Below are 20,770 nucleotides of genomic sequence, written 5' to 3'. Positions count from 1 at the left end.
ACAGAGGCTGCAGATCTTGCCCGCTCCGCTGACTTAAAAAGCTGCATAGACAGGTCGGATAAACACCAAGTGCCTGTCCTGGCCTCCCTCAAAAAATTGCACAGTTTTTCCAGCCAGCCCTCCCAACAGTCGACCGGCTTCTCACTAAGAAAATTGTGTAGTTTTCATGAGAAATTCCTCTGCTGCCGAGCAGTCCACTCAGCTCAGAAACTGTAGAGAGGTGACCAGCATGCCAACCTCCCAGATTCAACACAATTTTTCATGCCAGCAGCTCTCGACAGTTGACTGGCAGTTCCCCTAAGGAATTGCGCATTTTTTGCTGCCAAGCTCCAGCAGCTGACTGCCAGTTCTCTCTAGGAATTGATTAGTTTTTTCTGCCAAGTTCTCGGCAGGTAACTGCCAGTTCCCTTAAGAAATTGCATAGTTTTTGCTGCCAGTGACCCAACAGTGGACTACTAGGTCCCCTCAGGAATTACGCAGTTTTTGCTGCCAGTGACCCAGCAGTTGACTGCCATTCCCCTCAGGAATTGCACAGTTGTTGCTGTCAGTGACCCAAAATTTGACTGCCAATTCCCCTCAGGAATTGCACAGTTTTTAATTCCAAGTGCCTGCTGCTTGCTCGTTCTGGAAACTGTGCAAATGTTGCCTGCCCTGCCTTCCCGCAGCACTAATTGTTCCTCCCAAAAACTGTGTAGTTTTGTCCTCCAGTAGAGCCATACCCCACGAATAGTCACTGTCAATCTGGATTGCCCATCTTCATCACCCAATGACTCCTGCGCCATTTTCATAAGTAGTTCTCGGAGCCTCCATCCCACCTCACAACTTTGTCACCTCTCCCGGTCACCTGCATTCGAAATGATCATGTATCATGGTAGACTAAGAGGTTTATGGATTTGATGTCGTCTCTTCATGAGTGACTGCAGACACATGTAAACAAAATAACATGGCTGGATGACAGATGGGATGAACAAAAGGAGCACATGAAAAAGGACAGGTTCGCCAATGGACAAACATACGATGCATGCAAAGAGACGTGCTCGCGAACGGATGATCATGCAAAGATGTGTTCGTGGACGAATGAGAAAACATGCAAGATGTGTTCACAGGCGGATTGATGGACAAACATGACCCTTTCACGAATGGACGAACCTGTCAATCCTACAACCATACAAGCAAGGAGCAATGTGTGAATGCACCATCAAGCGAACCAACGACCATCGAGGACTTCGCGCACTTTGCCATGCAGAGGTGAAGCTGTGACACACTATGAGGACATCCATCACCTAGTAGCACTGCATCTCGACATGCACACCAACAACAACACGAATGTACCAGCACTATCATGTCGAGTCATGTCATCCGCATCTCTACTATGGGCCATATTGTCAATCAATGTAATGTAACATGGAAGTCAAAGAGACCCACTTGTTGTATGAAGAGTCATGCAAACTCGAAAAGTCATGGAAGTCAAATAGCCATGAGGGTAGTCGAACAACCACAGGGTTCAGTTTCACCCATGGCTATAAATACCCCCTCATTTGTACATGCAAAGGAATTTTCACCTCACCTCCTCCCACATAGCCTCGAGAGTTTGTAATCTTTTCTTTTAGGAGTAAGTAGTGGCTCCAACGCCCCGCCCATAGGGTTAGTGATGTATGGTGTAACGATGAGTCTTGGAACTTTTGCTTAATTCAGAAGCCTACTAATAGGCCAACACATTTTCACACATGTATTGTAACTGTTGTAAGACTAAACTTGAACACTTGTAATGCATGTTGTTTTAACGTGTGTTTAACACTTGAACTCATTCACTTGTTGTAATACATATATGTTAATGAAAATGTGTTGTATATGTTGTTAACACTGTCTCGCCCGTGCTGGTTACCTCCCCAGACATCAGACATACCTTTCAAACTTGCTATAACAACCGTTACACTCACGAGGACTCATCCACTGAGTGTTGTACGTGTTATCTTCCCTTGTGTGTCGTGACTGCAGCATTCGCATGGACTGTTCTTACGGAAGCTGTGCATGTCCTATTGTGTTGTGTGTTCCTAACAGAGTTGGGGCTTCTCCCAACCAACTTGGGACTCACTCCCACCCTCTCCCTCTATGGTGAAAGAACCATTGACACAAGATACCCTTATAATCAACAGGAACGTGAACCTCACTTCTCACAAAACAAAGCATACCACTCTCATGTGTTGACAAGCAAGAGTTGAGGAAAATATTTAAGATAATGGAAATTGGGCCATCGTACTAGATGGGACTCCCACACCAAACGGTGTGAGGTCTAGTTGGGACTTCATACCGGGGTGATCCCCTGATGTTGGCGGGTCCAGCACCGTCAACATTTTGGCGCTAGGAGGGCCAGATGACAAGCTAAGCCCATACATCAGGGTTGAATCTCCTACCCAATGAATAATACACAATTCGTGCTCCCAGGGTGTTTCTCTCATTTGTCCCTCAATAATTTATCAATCCCCGATGAGCATCCCGATCACTTGTCCTTGTTAATGTTTGACGGTAACGAGCACATTTATGATTTTCTTCATTTCTGTGAATCTCATGAAATTAATAGTGATGAGCTTGTTTGCATACTCTTCTTCCTCACTCTTGAAGGTTGTGCTAATATGTGGTGTCATACCCTCCCACGTGCTTCCGTTCTTTCCCTTCTCACTTTCCTCAAGGAGTTCCATGAAGCCTTCGATGAGTGTGACCACCAAGATGTCTATGAAAGAATCTCTCGTTTAAGAATGAAGCCTGGAAAATCAGTTGAGGACTTTGCTACCCGCTTCCTTCACCTATGTCACGAAATTCCTAAACGGTTTGTGGACCTTGACTTCATGAGCCAAGAGTTGAAACGCTTGGTTCATGTCTCCCGAAATGGTGAACCTCCTGATTTTCCTTCTTCCTCAACTCTTGCAGATCACGAGACACCTCATGTCTTGAAGAGGGTGCCCCCTCACAGCAACCACAAATCTAAGAAATCTATGCAGCGGGTACCCCCTCGCAGTGGTTGCAAAGCTGAGAAATCTGTGTAGCATGTTCCCAACCCATCTGCTCAGCTGTCTCCTGCCCCAACGGAGGAAATTCTAGAATGGTGTAGAAAGCCTATGGCGAAAACTCATCCCTCCATTCCGCAAGAGGACATCACCATTCATAACCCAAGTCTTGAGTCTAATCTGCATCTCTGCCATCCTCCATCATCTACAAGCCATGACTCCTTGCATTATGAATTGCTTGAGCGATCTACTTCGCAAGCTAGCTGCGCGCACTCTCTTGATTCTCGAGCTGCTGGCTCAAGTTGCAGTGATTTGCAAGGAAGTCTCATCATATAAATGGAGGAGCGGGACAATGAAGACATAATCAATTCCTCTCAAAACATTGAGCCTCCATTCTTGATCGATTCTCGATTCACAAATCTTGGTGAAACATCATGCACAATCAATTCTTTCGATCAACCTCCATTCTTGGGCTGTCATCACTCCCATGCTTCCGTATTTTGTGATGAACGCCCAAGCACATCATATGATCTATTGTCATCTCATCTACACTCCAACTCAGATCTGGAATGTGCACCAATCAAAGCAAATATCCATATCGAAGCTTCCTCTGCACCTCACTTACCCGTGTGTCCTATCATTCACAGCGCATGAACATGCATCAGAGATATTCCATGTTGTCTTGCTTCTTCATCCCATGAGTCATCTCCTCGATCGACATAAGGCAATGAGGCTGTCCATGATGAAAATAGTCTCAACACACAGGACTCTTACCACTCGTCATCATCTTGTGTGTTGCATGAAGACAGCTCGTCAAGTTAGCTTGCTGAAAATTTTGATGAAACTTGTGACAGAGATGGCTGTCATCATGAGAGAAGTTTTTAAATCAGTAACAACAGCCATCCTCTAGCCATGCATGATTTGCTTCACATCTCAAAATGCAATTTTTCAATTCTGTAAAGTTCTAGGACGTGCTAAGGAGTCGAGGCACTTCAACGTCCGTTGATGGTTATGTCAGGACTTCACGACTCTGGTAAGCCTGCCAAACCAAATCAAATCTCGTTTCTCACGCACAATTCGTATATCCGCATGGTTGCACTCGACGTGGATCCCTGTGTAAAGAATATTTACTATTATGGGTGTGATATTTAAAAATTTTAGATTTTTTCTAATGATCAAATCCATGTGTCCGTTACAACATGTCTATCTTAATGCACCTCTCTTACATCTAATTCGGGTTGGGAGTGTTTGTCCCTCATTTAATCACGGGACAAAGAAGTTGATCATCTCAAAGGCTATCTTTATTTGGAATCATACTTATCATATATTGTCTCTTGTAATCAGCTCCTTGGTCTTTTTGCAAATTTCGCACGTCAAATTTACCCACTCATCACACCAGCAATCTCCCTGTGTGATGACGAGCGCACAACCTATCGCGCGAATCAAGTTACTCTCATTTCACCACACCCCAACTGGTTTCACACATTCACGGTGTTGGTTTCACACATTCACAGTGTTGGCATCCTTTCTACATTTATGTGATTACCATGATGCATGCACACTTTTTCACCAGTTGCAGGTGGGTGTTCTATCATGTCTAGCAGACAACGAACTTGGTTCCCTCATTCAGAGCATTCACACGATTGTTCAAAAATTTTCTTTGTTCATGTCAAACTGGGAATCTTCCATCTCAATCGACTAGTCTGATTTTTCTTCTACCTTGGGTGGCTGTCATGTAGTTTATCATTTTCCAAACAGTACATCCAATGACAGTCTCTTCACGCACTATGATCTTCACCATGTAACATCTTTATTCTTAGACTTCTTTCAAGAAAGTGAGGCACCTCGGCCTGCGCTGATGGCTATGGCAGGCCCTCACTATCTTGACATGACTGATGAGAATGACCAGATCTATCTATTTGTATCAGAGTCCCATCGTTATCCCCTCTCTAAAATCAGGGATCCATCTTCTCAAAGATCACGAATTTTTCAAAACAACCATCACAAATTTTATGATCCAATCATTGAATGGCTCAAACAATCTTACTTGGAGAGTCGTGTTGCAGGTAACAAGCTTCAGTCCTTCCTCGCACTTGCTAAGAAACTTTGTGCAAAACAACACACATTCGCAAAAGGCCTCCGAGGTTTGTTGAAAAACGGTAGTCACGGAAGAGATAAGCATGTGTGTTAGGTGGTTGTGACACATTCTTCTGCCCACAGGAGAGACCTTCTCTCTCATGTAGAAGTTTGTCAAGTTTTTTCATTCTCTGTTGCACACTATTTTTTATCTGTTTTAATCACCCGTATCTTTGTGACTGTAGGTTGGGTACGCCTACAGTGGCTTCACTGGAAATTTCATTTCACGTAACCTTGATCATTTAATGTAGGAGTAGGAGTAGTGCTTTATTTTTTGCTTGTCTTTACTTTGTGGTTTGCATGTTTTTTTGCTTGCTGACTTGGTTGCTTTGCTTTCTTGCTGTTGTTTTCACTTGGTTTGTTCTGCTTACTATTTTTGTTTACGTTTGTTTTGTTTGCTTGATACCTTACTATTTTTGTTTTCATAAATAAGTGTTGCCAACTACCACGTTTTGTATTTTGAATAGAGTATGTGGTTGAGATTTGAAGAAACTTATGACACTGCAGCACTTGGCCAGTCTTGTGTCCTTCTTCTCTGTGCTTGGTTATATCCTTTGGCTGGTGAAGTCTTGACGGAAAATACGCCCGTCTGCAAGGGAAGTTTTGGTCCAACCATGAGCTTGTGTCCACACTGGGAAGTCCCATGCCTACACTCAGCGTTCTACTCTGTGTGTTTAAGCTCATCCAACTAGTAGAAACAGAGAAGAGGAAAATATAAACGATCAAACCTATGTCAAAGGTCTTAGATGCTTCTCTAAAGGAACAACCTCTTCTTCTCTCAATAAGTCGGTATCCCTCTTCCGCCCCAAAAATAAATAAGTGCTTATGCACAGTCCTTTTGAAAAAATATGAAGGTGAAAGAAGAGAAATGCTTCCTGCATAGAGAGGTGAATGCTTCCTGCATAGAGAGGTGAAGCATGCAACTCCACTGGGGTACTGACCGGGCTCGCTAGTAGTGGAGAAATGTGTGTGTTCCTACTTGACTTCACAGGGGTACTGTCCAGGCCTACTGGTAGCAAAGAAAAAACAGAGATGAAAACTTATACTCTGAAAATCTTCAACTCGTGAGCCAAACTACCCTTCCCGAATTCGAAACACTGTGATCAAGCTGAACTTTTGATTGTGTTTTACTGAGTTGGCAAAAGGTGAACCATGTATGTCCATGGGGTAAGTGGGGAAGCCAGAGTAATCTGCACAACGATTCAATACTCCCCAAAAGACCAAGGCCCTGTGCTATCAATGAACCAAAATAGAGAAACTGGAGTTCTACCAGTGTGTCACCAAGTGTTGTAGCGGCTACAACCACCCTCCAAAATTTTGGCTTGCATCCAATTTCGGAGCCTCCCTTGAAGAGTTTCACTTGATGACTGCACACACTCAGGTTCACCTTGTGAGCTCGTGTGGGTCTTCGCACCCACCTTGCTTGATCATTTCACCCATGTTTTTGCATGTTGATGTCAAAGTCATGCTTGCGACCATGTTCTGGTTATACTCAAAGTCTTCGCTTCATGTGTACTTGTTGTGTTCACTATGAAAACATTTGTCGCACTCACACATGGAGTCAAATTCACTGTCGCGCAAGCATCGTCACAGTCGACCAATGATCAATCAGAAGTGTTGCGCTTGCCACTTACACCAGCTGTTAGTCGTGTTGATTATGTGTGTCTAGATGGTTTGAGTCATCTCGTCATCAAGTCATGTAAGTGTGTGTTTGCAAGATCACGTATGCATCTTTCGCTCGTTCACACACTTAGTCGCTTTGTTGAAGTTCTAATGACCATATTCCCCTTTGACATCCGGACCATCACCCCGCCATCAACTCGATTGGATGTCACCCAGGATAGCGCAAAAGCACCAAGGAAGCCATTTCAGGCTGCGCTGCCTGCAAGCAAATTGATCAACCTTCATGTTGGTCAATCAGAGAGTTCAACCCGGTAGCCACCCCGGGACTGACTCCCCTAAAAAATTGCACAGAGGCTGTAGATCTTGCCCGCTCCGCTGACTGAGAAAGTTGCGCAGACAGGCTCGACAGACACCAAGTTCCCGTCCCTATCTCCCTCAGAAATTTGCATAATTTTTCCAGCTAGCCTTCTTGACAGTCGACCAGTTGCTCACCAAGAAAATTACGCAATTTTCATGAGCAAGTACTCTGCTGCCCAGTAGTCCGCTCAACTCAGAAACTACATAGAGGTGACCAGCAGGCCAGCCTCCTAGCTTCAACGCAGTTTTTCCTGCCAGCAGCTCCCAGAAGTCGTCTTACATTTCCCCTCAGGAATTGCGCAACTTTTGCTGCCAAGCTCCAACAATTGACTGCTAGTTCCCTCCAGGAATTGCACAGTTTTTGCTGCCAAGCTCCCCGCAATTGACTACCAGTTCCCCTCAGGAATTGCACAGTTTTTACTGCCAGTGGCCCAACAGCTGACTGCCAGTTCCCCTCTGGAATTGCGTAGTTTTTGCGGCCAGTGATCCAGCAGCTGACTTCGAGTTCCCCTCAAGAATTGCATTGTTTTTGCTGCTAAGCTCCCGCTGCCCGCTCGTTTCAGAAACTGCGCAGATTTTGCCTGCCCAACCTTCCCATAGCCTGGACTGTTCCTCCCAAAAACTGCGCAGTTTTTTCCTCCAGCTGAGCCAGACCCCGTAGACAGTCACTATTAATCCAGATTGCCCATATTCATCACCCAGTGACTCCTACATAGTTTTCATCAGCAGTGCCTGGAGCCTCCATCCCACCTCACAACCTTGTCACCTCTCCCGGTCACTTGCATCCGAAATGATCATGTATCATGGTAGACTAGGAGGTTTATGGATTTGATGTCATCTCATCATGAGTGATTGCAGATAGAGGTACACAAACAAACATGGTGCGAAGAAAGATGGGATGAAAAAAGGGAGCGCATGCAGAAGGATAGGTTCGCCAATGGATGAACATATGATGCATGCAAAGAGATGTGCTCGCGAATGGATGATCATGCAAAGATGTGTGCACGGATGGACGAGCAAACATGCAAGATGTGTTCATGGATGGACGGACGGACAAACATGCACCTTTCGCGAATGGACGAACCTATCAAGCCTACCAACATACAAGCAAGGAGCAATGTGTTAATGCAACATCAAGAAAACAAATGACCATTGAAGACTTTGTGCACTTTGCCATGCAGAGGCGAAGTTGTGACACACCATGAGGACATCCATCACCCAACAACACTGCAGCTCAACATGCACACCAACGGTAGCATGAATGTACTAGCACTGTCATGTCGAGTCATGTCATGAGTCATGTCGTCCACATCTCTAATGTGGGTCATATTGTCATCAATGTAATGTAACGTGGAAGTCCAAGAGACCCACTTGTTGTATGAATTGTCATGTAAAGTCGAAAAGTCATGGAAGCCAAACAATCATGAGGATAGTCGAACAACCACAAGGGTTAGTTTCACCCTTGGCTATAAATACACCCTCATTTGTACATGCAAAGGAATTTTCACCTCATCTCCTCCCACATAGCCTCGAGAGGCTGTAATCTTTTCTTTGAGGAGTAAGTAGTGTCTCCAACGCCCCACCCACGGGGTTAGTGATGTATGGTGTAACGACCTGTCTTGGAACTTTCGCTTAATTCAGAAGCCTGGTAATAGGCCAACATGTTTTCGCACATGTATTGCAATTGTCGTAAGACTAATCTTGAACACTTGTAATGCATGTTGCTTTAACCTGTGTTTAACACTTGAACTCATTCACTTGTTGTAATACATATATGTTAATGAAATGTGTTGTATATGCTGTTAACACTGTCTCACCCTTGTTGGTTACCTCCCCGGACATCAGACAAACATTTCACATAAAACTTGTTATAACAACTATTGCACTCACGCGGACTCATCTGTTGAGTGTTGTATGTGTTACCTTCCCTTATGTGTTGTGACAACAACATCCACGTGGACTGTTCTTTTGAAATCTGTGCACGTCCTGTGGTGTTGTGCGTTCCTAGAAGATTTGGGTCTTCTCTCGACTGACTTGGGACTCACTCCCACCCTCTCTGTCTATGGTGAAATAACCATTGACACAAGAGACACTTAAAATCACCAGGCACACGAACCTCTCTTGTCGCAAGACAAAGCAAACCACTCTTCTATGCTGACAAGCAAGAGTTGAGGCAAATATTTAGGATAATGGCAACTAGGCCATCGTACCAGATGGGAATCCCACACCAAACGTTGTGAGGTCTAGTTGGGACTTCATACCGGGGTGATCCCCTGATGTTGGTGGGTCCAGCACCGTCAACATTTTGGTGCTAGAAGGAGGGCTAGAAGACAAGATGAGCTTGTACATTTTGTGATGCAGGAAAGTGTTCCCTCTGAGGACAGAGGCAACCCGTCTAGCCCTAGAGTGGGTGTAGTCACAACAAGGACAGATCAACAATAGATTTCCTTAAACAGTCATAGTTGGCGGCCTACCTCAACCGGTGGTCGATGAAGTTCCGTTGCGCTGCTCCAGCTTCCGTTTCCTTCTCCTCAATGAGTGATCAACCTGAAACAATGCAAAGGAAATACAACAAAGCACGTAACTGGAAAACAACAATGATCTATTTACTCACAAAGTCAAGAAGTCATGAGCTATCAAGTAAATTACATACAAGACATAGGAAAACATCATTGATTGTATTAATAATGAAATAAGAGCAAGCTTACAACCAAAGTCTTGACGTCGCAAGCCTTCTCAGAGGGTCCAACCAGTGTATTTCTCAAGCATTCACTCTTTGAAGATGGATCTCCCAACATACAAAGTTTCTCTCTCACTCATAAGTTTTAACACAAAGTTAAGGGCACTTCACAACCTTCCACAAGCTATCAACAATCCCACACTTGTCACACCCACACCAGCTATCTATCAAACTCAAAAGCACTAACAACACTGCTCAATCCAAGAATTTACCAACTAGCTAATCATAGCAATGGTGAGTGTTTAAATAGGAGAAGGAGTCTCCATGAAAGGTGGAAGAGAGAGCTTATCCCCAAGGAAGGTAGCACAAATGACGGAACTGCCATACCAGAGGAGGAAGGGTGACACAAACTATGCCAACAACCAGGTCTGGAGACATCCAGAAGGCCGACTGTTGGAACGAATTCGCCCAATCTGGATCATCGCGAGTTTATAACTAAGCTTTAGCGCTGACATCGCTAGTAGACAATGTAGCCAGTTAGACCGTCGCTAAAGATAGCAAGTAGCCTCATGTTGGAGCATGAAATTGGACCGTCGTGGGAAACAGATGTACTTCCATGCTGGAAGCGCGGCTGGACTATTTACAACCGTTGTTCATCGCGTATATTAAGTCCATAGTTGTGATGAGGCAGAAAACTTAGGAAAAGTGGGTCACTTGGCAACATCAGAGAGCATTTGTTCAGTATGAGCATGTTTCATTGGGACACATGACACAGTAGAAAGACTGGGGTGAAGGCAGTGACAAATTACTGTGTAACAGATGCCCCCTAAAGTATGAATCCCGAGAGAGTGGGAGGGGTGAAATGCTTTATGAAACTGACTGAACTGGAACACCATCTGGAAGAACCTGCAGGTGCAAGTACAACTGATATCTCTGATAGTGAAATACATGTAGTCTAGGCATGGGCGCAGCCATCCAAAAGACATACAAATTAGGTCTATGGTATGGACGCAGCCACCCAGCTAATAAGACCATGATAATGATAAAGGTATGGTCACAGCCATCCATGAAGACTCAGGTATGGTCGCAACCATCCATCAATGAGTCATGTAATCACGAACCAATCCACGTAGTCCGAACATGTGTAATCTGAGTTCGGGGTCTTGAACCCAACCAATAATAGTACAAATTCTAGCATGCAAATATATGTGCTGAGGTCGAGCATGATAGAAAGTCACTTGATTACCGGTCAATGATGAAAACCGTTAATAAGTGTGAGAGAAACCACTAATAATGCCAATGGCTCTCAAGGTACTGTCCAGTACAATCCACGAAGTGTGAAGAGTGAGTTGGAGTCAAACACTCGTGGAATCAATCGACGACCAATGATGAAAGTCGACCGTCAGGTGCGAAGAACTTGCCATTGAGGCATGCAAGCTCCAAGGTACCAAAGGGAATCTCTAGATCAATCTCTAGATCAATCTCCTGGATAATGAGTTGATGTCGACAGGAGACGATCCGTCGCAGGAGGGCCATAATGTTTCCCCCATCAACGACACGAGATAAGGAACAAGTGCTAGATGGAAAAATAGAGTATCAGAAGAGGAGGCAAGGATGTAAACTGCAGGTGGATTATACTCTTAAACATGTCAGCGTCATGACTCCGAAGGGTGGTAGCATTCAGGTACCAAGGGATCAGAGGCTTTGATGGAGACAAAATGAATCAGACGGAATGAGGCTAAATGGCAACCCAAACCCACGGAAGGCCAAATGACGATGTATGGATGTCCCAACCCGACAAGAAGCAAAAGTGTCGATGTTCAAGAGTGACTAGCTGCCATGATGATTTCCAAATTTCCCCCCACCATTGCTGGCGAGTACCTCGATTATTTTTTAAAACAAGCTTGAAGGGGATAGCATATGCTTGTAATATAAGTTCGGCCTTCGGTCGAATCCAACCTAGTAATAGTTTAACGAGCCCTAGGGAGGAGAAGCTCGAGTCTCGTCATGGTGACGAGTCTAATGTTGTTAGGGTTTAACGAGTCTGACATAGGTAAAACTCGAAGTCTTTTGCATGTTTAGAGAGTTTGAAAAAGACATGGAAAATAAAACTCCAGGGGGGTCCTTTTTCGTAGATTTGTGTCTCTCGAGCCCAAAAAAGTATAAAACGATACTCGAAAGAACCGCTTGACCATTACGATCAAGGAGTACTTTTCGTGATTAGTGACCTCGACCCGAAAAAGTAGAAAAGCGATCAAAATCATGTCATTTCGTAACCAATAACGAACCCGAAACGACAAAGGCCCGACAATCTTTTCACGTTTATACGGTCGGAAAAGAGCTTAAAGCAGACCACCTCTTATTTCGTTTAACGAGTCAAAAGGAATAACTCGGCTATCTTTTCATCTTTTAAGTCGGAAAAGAGCGTTAAAGAGGACTTTACGGATCAAGTGTACACGAAGTATGACATAACTCCACTACCTGTAGTTCTGCACAAGACACATCAAACATAAAACCCATTCGACATAAAATGATCAATATATGCGTAAACATAGTTAAAAAGCCAAAACTTTAATTAACCATGATAAAAATGAGAAAAAAACCCACATTTTAAAATATAATTTTTTAATTTTCAAGAATTACTATAAAAAGGGTGGGGTAATTCATTTGTTTTTACCATTTGCACTGTTCATTTTACCTCAGAGCGTTTTGGAGCACCAACCTGAGCAAAGTTCTCAAGCTGATTTCGGCCTCATCCGTCCACGATTCGTCCTGAAACCTTCGCCAAGTAAGTACATTTCGCTGTGCGCTGCATTTTAGTAGTTTTTTTCCACGTAATTTGGTGCTAGGTAGGTGAATTTAGACGGATTTTTGAATCGGAGTCCGCCTCTCGGTCATCGCGGGAAAGCCGCTCGGGTCCGCGATGACCGAGCGTGATTTACACATAACACCTTCGGATCATCATGAGAAACTGATGTATTCTTGCGATGATCACACGAAAAATGAACTGTGAATTGAGCGTCATCGCGGATGTTTTAAAAATAGTCGCGATGGCGACGTAAAATTAATTTTTTACATAAATTATGAATTTAAATTTACAGAAGGAGTTCTAATTCATTTTTTCTTGTCATGCAGGGCATCATGGCATTTGTTTGGCAGGAACAAACTCACGATGTCAACGATGAGGAAGCCTTTGCTGATGCTGGGTGCCGAAATGCTTTACGTGCGTGCGGGTTGCTAAAATTCTTCCTTACTCCGCACCTTCGGGCCCAACCCGATTTGTTAGAGCTGCTGATTCATGCCTGGAACCCAACAGACGGAAAATTCATCATCCGTGGCAGAGACATTGAGTTCGATGCTACAAACATATATTTCCTAATTGGATTGTCCCATCACGGTGAGAGGCCGATTCTAGAGGGCCAACGGACTGGGAGCGAATCACTAGACATGCTGATGGCACGAGTGTGCCCACGGGCACACAAAACGAAAAGCGGGAAGGTGGAAATTCCGACGGTGGAAGACTTGGTTCTTCGTGCAGTTCTATTCATGGTGACGAGGGCAGCGGGCTCCCAAGCCCAACACGAGGCATCAAAGACCCAACTCCGGTTGGCTCTTGAATGCCTCAACCTGACCATGTTCAACTGGGCGGAAACAATGACGACGAACATGAAGAGACAGCTTACCAACTGTCGTCGTGGGGAGATGAAACAATTCGGCTACGGGTCTATCTTGATCCCACTCATGCTGGAGCGGGTGCCGGCGCTGTAGTTACAGGACATGGACTTGGATTTGCCCAGACCACAGGAGACCAGGATCACACGGTGGGCACATGTTATGCCACGAGGAGGTGGCGGACGACCAATGTCGTGGGGGACACTATTCCGTGAGTGGCTAGATCGCCAGACGATCTTCATCGAGGACTAGCCATATGCTGGTATGGACTTTTGTGGAGACCTCGACATGCAGCTGCCCGCTGGCGAGCAGTGGGACGATGGCGGTAAAACACTTGATCACACTGTGTTTTTTGTAATTGATCTTTTATGATGTTTTTTTAGATTTTTTCATGCATATGTCCTAATAATGTACTCTATGGTATTTGCAGATGTGGGACCAGTGAGGCCTGTAGGACTAGCTCCAGAGGCACGGAGGGACCCACAGGGCATCAGAGAGCTGGCCTTGGCTCCCCCAGCTGGTGATCCGGTGGAGACAGTGGCCCAAAATCTTGAGGGCCTGACGGCGGGGATCCCTGATTACATGGGGGTCGAGGAGGTCCCCATAGAGTTCCAGATACATACAGTAGGGGTGATACCCATGGTGCACTGCCTGTTGAGGCGAGTCGCACGAGCGGTGGTGTGCTATAGGGAGCATAACCCACCGCAGTAGATGCCTAGGTTTTATTTCCTGCTGATTTTTTGAGAGACACGTGTCTCGGATGTATGGAGAACACAGACTCTATTTGGACATATACACTTATTTTTTGAGCGCCTCTGTGAACCACATGATATATATATATATACATATATACATATATATATATATATATATATATATATATATATATATATATATATATATATATATATATATATAGATAGACACATATTCCTATGGTTCATTATTGTGTTTTGAATGCTTCTATATTCTGTTTTGATTACATGTTATACAAATGTCTGTCTAATACATAGTTTGCTAATGCATCAGTTAATGCGTTTAATCTTCTTGGAATGTGTTGATATGTGATAAAATCAAAATTCCTTTCTAACAATTGAACATGTAAATACAACCTTAAAATCCGATGGTCTCTGACGGAATAACACCCATTAAGCTGGTGGACAACAAGCTGAGAATCCAGATTCACAACCAATGTATGAATACCGAGGTTGATAGCCTCAATTAGTAACTCAATAACAACACGATATTCAGCGACATTGTTTGTGGTGCAACCTAGATAAACACCTTGAAAGTCTACTAACTCACCGTGAGGATCGTAGATCACCCATGCCGCAGAAGAAAGGTTGTGGGTATTGCGGCAAGCAGCATCAACGAAACCAACGTAAGGTGTACCATACATCTGCACAAGAAGTGAAAGACACAATAAGCGGCAATTATGCCTACACATCAAGCCAAAACATGAAAACACACATGCAACACACCTGTTGAAAACACACGATGTACAAATCAGAGTGCATGGGGTTCACGCATAATTTTTTTCAGGTAAATCCCATTTCGGGGCTTATCTAGAGGGTTCCCTTCATAATCAATCAGCTCATAGGCCCCTTTTTGCAAAACTCGCTTTACAATATAAGGCCCATGCCACATGGGCTCGAATTTGCCTGCCCCCAGCTTATCATTTGCTTGATCATAGAGCAGGACTAAATCTCCTTCAACGAAAGAACGAGGATGGATAGTATGATCGAAGTGAGTTTTCACTCTCTTCTTCTGTGCTTCAATAGCTAGAGAGGCTAGTCGATGAGTCTCGTCCAGCCGCTCTAGGTAGAGAAGACGTTCTTCTACCGGAGTAGTGTTGGGGAGTAATTCGACGGCTAATTTCAGAGAAGGGATCTCACACTCAATCGGAAGGGTAGCCTCCAGACCGTAAACCAATTGGAACGGGGTGAACCCGGTGGCATCCTTCACTGAAGTTCGGTAGGCCCATAAGGCAGAGAACAACATCAAGTGCCAGTTGGACTTGTGCATGCCGATGGTGTGTTGAAGCATCGTAACTAGAACTTTGTTGACGGCTTCTACTTGGCCATTGGCCTGAGGATAGTACGGTGTCGAGCTATCATGCCGCAAGCCTAGCTGGGTTGTTAACTCAGTCATCATATGATTACGGAAATGTTTGCCGTGATCAGTGACGATAGCCTGAGGGACTTCGAACCGTGAGATAACATGATTAAATAAAAATTGCGCCGCTGTGTGACCGTCTTCAGATAGTGTAGGCATCGCCTCGGCCCATTTTGTGAAATAATCAACGGCAACGATGATATACCCATGCCCCCCAGCTGAGCAAGGGTTACAGGTCATATAATCAATGCCCCATTTGGCAAAAGGGCCAACGGTAACGACAGGGTGCAATGGAGTGGGAGGCGCGCGCATCTTCCATTGGTAGATTTGGCACTCATGACAAGAGCAGACGGTAAGAATGCAATCCTTGAAGATGGAGGGCCAAAAGTAACCAGCACGGAGGATATTATAACCTGTAGCATATCCAGACATGTGATCACCACAGGTGCCATAATGGCAGTCATTTAGAACTCATTCAACTTCCTCAAATGTTGAGCATTGGCGGAGAATAGAGTCGGCGCCGAGACGATACAGGGTGTCCCCAATAATGCGATAGGGTTGAGAATGATGGCGAATCTGTCGCCGAGCATCCTTGGACAAATCAGGACGAAAAGAGGACGTCTGAAGATAGACAATAATATCCCCGTACCAAGGATCGAGGGTACTAATTAAGAACAAAGTTTCATCCGGAATATGGTCCTCTAACCGAGAGGGTGCGGTAACAGATGGCAGAGAGCAAAGCAACTCAGCAAAGACGAGGGACTTCTTAGACTTGGTAGTGGTGAACTCCAAGTCAAACTCTTGGAGGATGACAATCCACTTTGAGTATTTGCCCCCCAGTAACTGACGTGACAGGATGTACATCATTGGGTTGCAATCAGAAACCACCGTCGTGGTATGCAATAAAATATAGTGGCGGAAACGTTGAATGGCACAAACAACAGCCAATGCCAACTTCTTGACATAAGTGTATCAAGTTTTCGTATCTAGTAAATTGCGGCTGAGATAGTAAACGACATGCTCAGTGCCATCATCATCATCTTGAACTAGAACCATGCCAATAGTGGTATCGATAGCGGCTAAATACAGAGTGTAGTCACGGTGATAATCAGGAGGACGCAACAACGAAGCAGAAACAAGGATGGGCTTGAGGCGCTCAAATGACTCTTGAGCAGCGGCATCCCAAAGGAAAGGAGTATCCCGCTTTAATAACCGTGTATAGCCTTTGGCCAGTTCGGCATAATTCAGAATGAATCGTTGTAAGAAATTCGCTTTACCTTGCAAACTCTGCAATTGCTACAAAGAAGCAGGGGGAGGGAGATTCAGGATGGCTTCGACTTTAAGGGGATCCAGACGGATACCCTCTCGGGAGGCGATGAGCTCGAGAAGTCTGCCTGACTCAACGCATAAGACACACTTATGCGGATTAAGCTGGATACGATAGTGTTGACAGCGGAGGAAGATTTCGCGAAGGTGAGCTGGATGGTCCTGGCGCTTTGCTGAATGAGCTTGAAGATCATTTAGGTAGGGCTACACAATATGTCGAATATCATGAAACGCATAAGACATTGCGCGCTGGAAGGTGGCACCGACATTTTTTAAACCGAAGGGGAGCTTTTTATAAGCGAAAGTGCCCCACGGACAGATAAAGGCGGTCTTGTGTTGATCCGCAGGCGAAATATTAATCTGGTTATAACCAGAAAAGTCGTCCATGAATGAGTACATTTCACTCCCGGCACACTCATCAATGAGCTGGTCAATGAAGGGTGTAGGGTAGTTATCTTTGGGACAGGCACGATTAATATCACGATAATCAACACATACCCTGATAGTGCCCTGTTTTTTAGTCACAGGGACAATATTAGAGACCCAATCTGTGAGTGGGATGGGGTAAATAAAACCAGCCTTAAGAAGCTTTTCAACTTCCGCTTTAATAGCTGTAGCCTTTTGGGGGTGCATGGGGCGCAGACGCTAGCGAACAGGTTTGGCACCTGGATACATAGGTATCTCATGCACCACGATGCTAGGATCGATGCCGGGCATTTCTTCGTAAGACCAAGCAAACACATCACGAAATTCGCGAAAAAGATCAGTATAAAGTTGAATCTCCTCCGGAGTACAGGTTACTCCAACATGGATGTGCTCGACAATCCCTGGTTTAATAGAGATGTCGATTGGCTGAGTTTGCGTGATGTTTCCCATGTTCCCTTTAGAAGACACTTGATGAATTTGAATGGGTGTCTGAAGGGGTTGGGATGGGAGACAAGGAGCAAACCACTCAAGACAAGTAAGCATTTCCCGATGGGCAGGGAGAAACGAGGAACGATGGTGATGATCAGACCAAGGGGGTTCCTCGAAAGACATGGTCTCAATAATCGCTTCATCAGAAGGAAAAATTTCCTTTAAAGGGTCTGAAGAAGTGGCATCTCCAAGCCAAGGGGATTGAACGTACGAGTCGAGAGCTCTGCTCGAAGGAGAAGATTCAGAGGAGGGAGCCGATGCAGAAACAATTTCGACGTAGTTGAGCTCGGCAGGACTCAACGACATCTCATTGCCCTAGGATTCTATCTGATCAGCAGGGGGAAGAACCCAAGGATCAGAGCGAACATAAATCATATTAATGGGAGCGACGTTGGGAGGTGGGAGCGAAAAAACACCCATGAGGGCAGGATCTTTAAAGAGCCCAACACCCACATTCTCACAAGGAACGAAGGTATGCTCCAGAAAAGGTATGTTGCCATCGGAGGAGGAGGAGGAGGAGAAGGACAACTGGTCTACTGTGATGATCTTCCCTTGATGAGGAAAACGAATGACACGGAATAGAGATGAAGCCATGGCTCGCATGGCATATGTCTAGCTTCGTCCTAAAAGGATGTTGTAAGTTAAATTGGCATCAACAACTTCAACCTCCACTTCGACTGTCTTCCGTTCCAAAGTAATAGGCAAGCATTGGAGTATACCATAGGGACGAGACTCTCTCCCATCAAAGGCTTCCAAGGTCGTAGGAGACTGGCTTAAAGTCGGAGAACCAATAGCCTTCCAACAAGCAACAAACATTATGCAAGTAGAAGTGCCTTCGTCAATGACGGTATGATGAATCATTTTAGAATTGATGATGACCTGGATAAGGAAGGCAATTTGGTGAGGCAGTCTCGGTATATAACTGTCTAGGTAAAAAATGATCAGGTCCAAGTCGGCTGGGTCGATGCCACCGATGGCCGATAGCAAAGAATTCCTCTGAGAAGGGCAACTCTGGAGAACTTCCAATGTGGACATAGTTGACAGAGCTTGGGCTAAGTCGTCAATGATGCTATAGTGCTGAGCAACACGAGCATTAGGGTTGTATGAAGATTTCCAAAGCACGCCTTTAGGAGGAGGTCAGATGACCGCTTCAGTGCTAGGTCACTCAATATGAAGGGGACCAGAACTGGACGGAGGAGCACTAGAGGGGACCTCAGGCTCCTTCTCGGTAGGCGACGGATACTCTTTTGCCCGAGTACTAATGTGGACAGGAATCGTCCCAGCCATAAATACCTGAGAACCAAAGGGAGAAGAGGATTAAGATGGATTAGCCACCATTTGAGTTTGTTGCGAGGGAAAAGGATCCTTAAGCACGGTAGGAGTCCCAGGGGTACCTTTCAACAAACGGCTAACTTCAGACCGCCTAGGGCAGTCTTTGGTATAGTGATCCTCGTCACAGATAAGGCAAGGATACTTAGGCTTGCATTTGGTACCTTCCTCGGGTGGAGGTTTAGGGGAATCCTGCTTCGATTGATTAGCCTTATTCTTTCCTTTCCCCTTCTTTTTCCCTTTCGAGGCTTTATCTGCCGTGGTGGACTGAATGGCATTAACCTCGCAAGTGTTACTAGAATTGGATACAGCCTGAGAAGTGTTTTCATTTGAAGCATTCGACTTTTGCTTCCCAGGGCTGGCGAAAGATTTCTTAGAGGACGGATTAACAGAACCAATGACGCCATCAACAGATGGTGTTGGTGGGGCTTTTGAAGTTCCGGGCCTCAGGGCATCAGGAAAATAATCATATAGTGTACCAGACTGGGAGTAAACCAAGTCGAGGTACTCAGCACGCGCAATAGCCTGCTCTTCAGTTACACATGCCCCCATAGCAATGTCCCGGGCTATCGGACCGACAAACGAGGTTGTGAACCAGTCGGTCAGAAGCTGATCGGGAATCCAAAACTTAATCAAACGGTGACACCGTCTCCATTCATGGATATGATCAGAGATATGCGTAGCCGTTGTTTGTTTTAAGGATGTCAGGAGATGTGTGCCCATCTCATATCGAATCGGCAACTGAAAATGAGTTAAAAATGCCATAGCCAACGAGTTAAAGTCCTGAAAAGATCCACGAGCTAACTCAATATACCATTTAGCAGCAGAGCCAATGAGGGTCCGTTGAAAAAGGCGGAGCCGGATTGAATCATCAAGCCACGAATTTGACGAACACCATAGATGATAAGTCATGACGTGGGCTTGGGGATCTTCTCCAGCTTTACTGTCAAACTTGGGACAATCACCGGGAATCTTAGTTGGAATCGGTGGCCAATACGGATTATGAAGAATAGGATCATTTGTCAGTTTGGACACATCCGGTAACTCCAACGTTGCTAAAAAGGGTAATTGAGGGTTAAAGGACATTTGAGGCCGTGGGTAGGAGGTAGCACCAGAGTTCCAGCCAGCTGCTTGTTGCCCCCATTGATTTTGTCCAGATGGATTTGGCCCAGAAGGGTTCTGTCCGTAGGGATTTTGTCCATAGGGGTTATAGCTGTAACTGGACGGTTGACCTTGGATCTGCCCCCCAACATTCCACTGATTACGAACTTGGCTTGCAGGAGCAACATATGGTTGCTGGTAATTTTGGTAAGGACTCACCTACAGTTGTTGATCATTTTGGTACGGGGAAAATTGGGTTTGCCCTTGGGATTGCTCGAAACCATAAGGTGGCTGGGCGCCAAACTGAGCCTAGGAGACAGGCTACGTTTGATAAGCAGGTTGAGATTGGGATCCAATCTGAATTTGAGGACTGGATTGGGTCTGGAGTCCAGACTGGGGCTGAAAACCGGGTGGAGCTTGAGAAGCAACAATCATTTGAGTGTCCGGTTGAACAGGCCCAAACAGATGTCCTTGAGAGAATTGAGGCTGAGCCATTTGGCCAGAAGGTTGA

The sequence above is a fragment of the Pinus tabuliformis genome, chromosome Q, assembly GCF_031772625.1.
Source record: "Pinus tabuliformis cultivar Carrire ecotype Pingquan chromosome Q, CPIR1, whole genome shotgun sequence".
Lineage (NCBI taxonomy): Eukaryota > Viridiplantae > Streptophyta > Pinopsida > Pinales > Pinaceae > Pinus > Pinus tabuliformis.
This window is presented reverse-complemented; position numbering follows the sequence as displayed.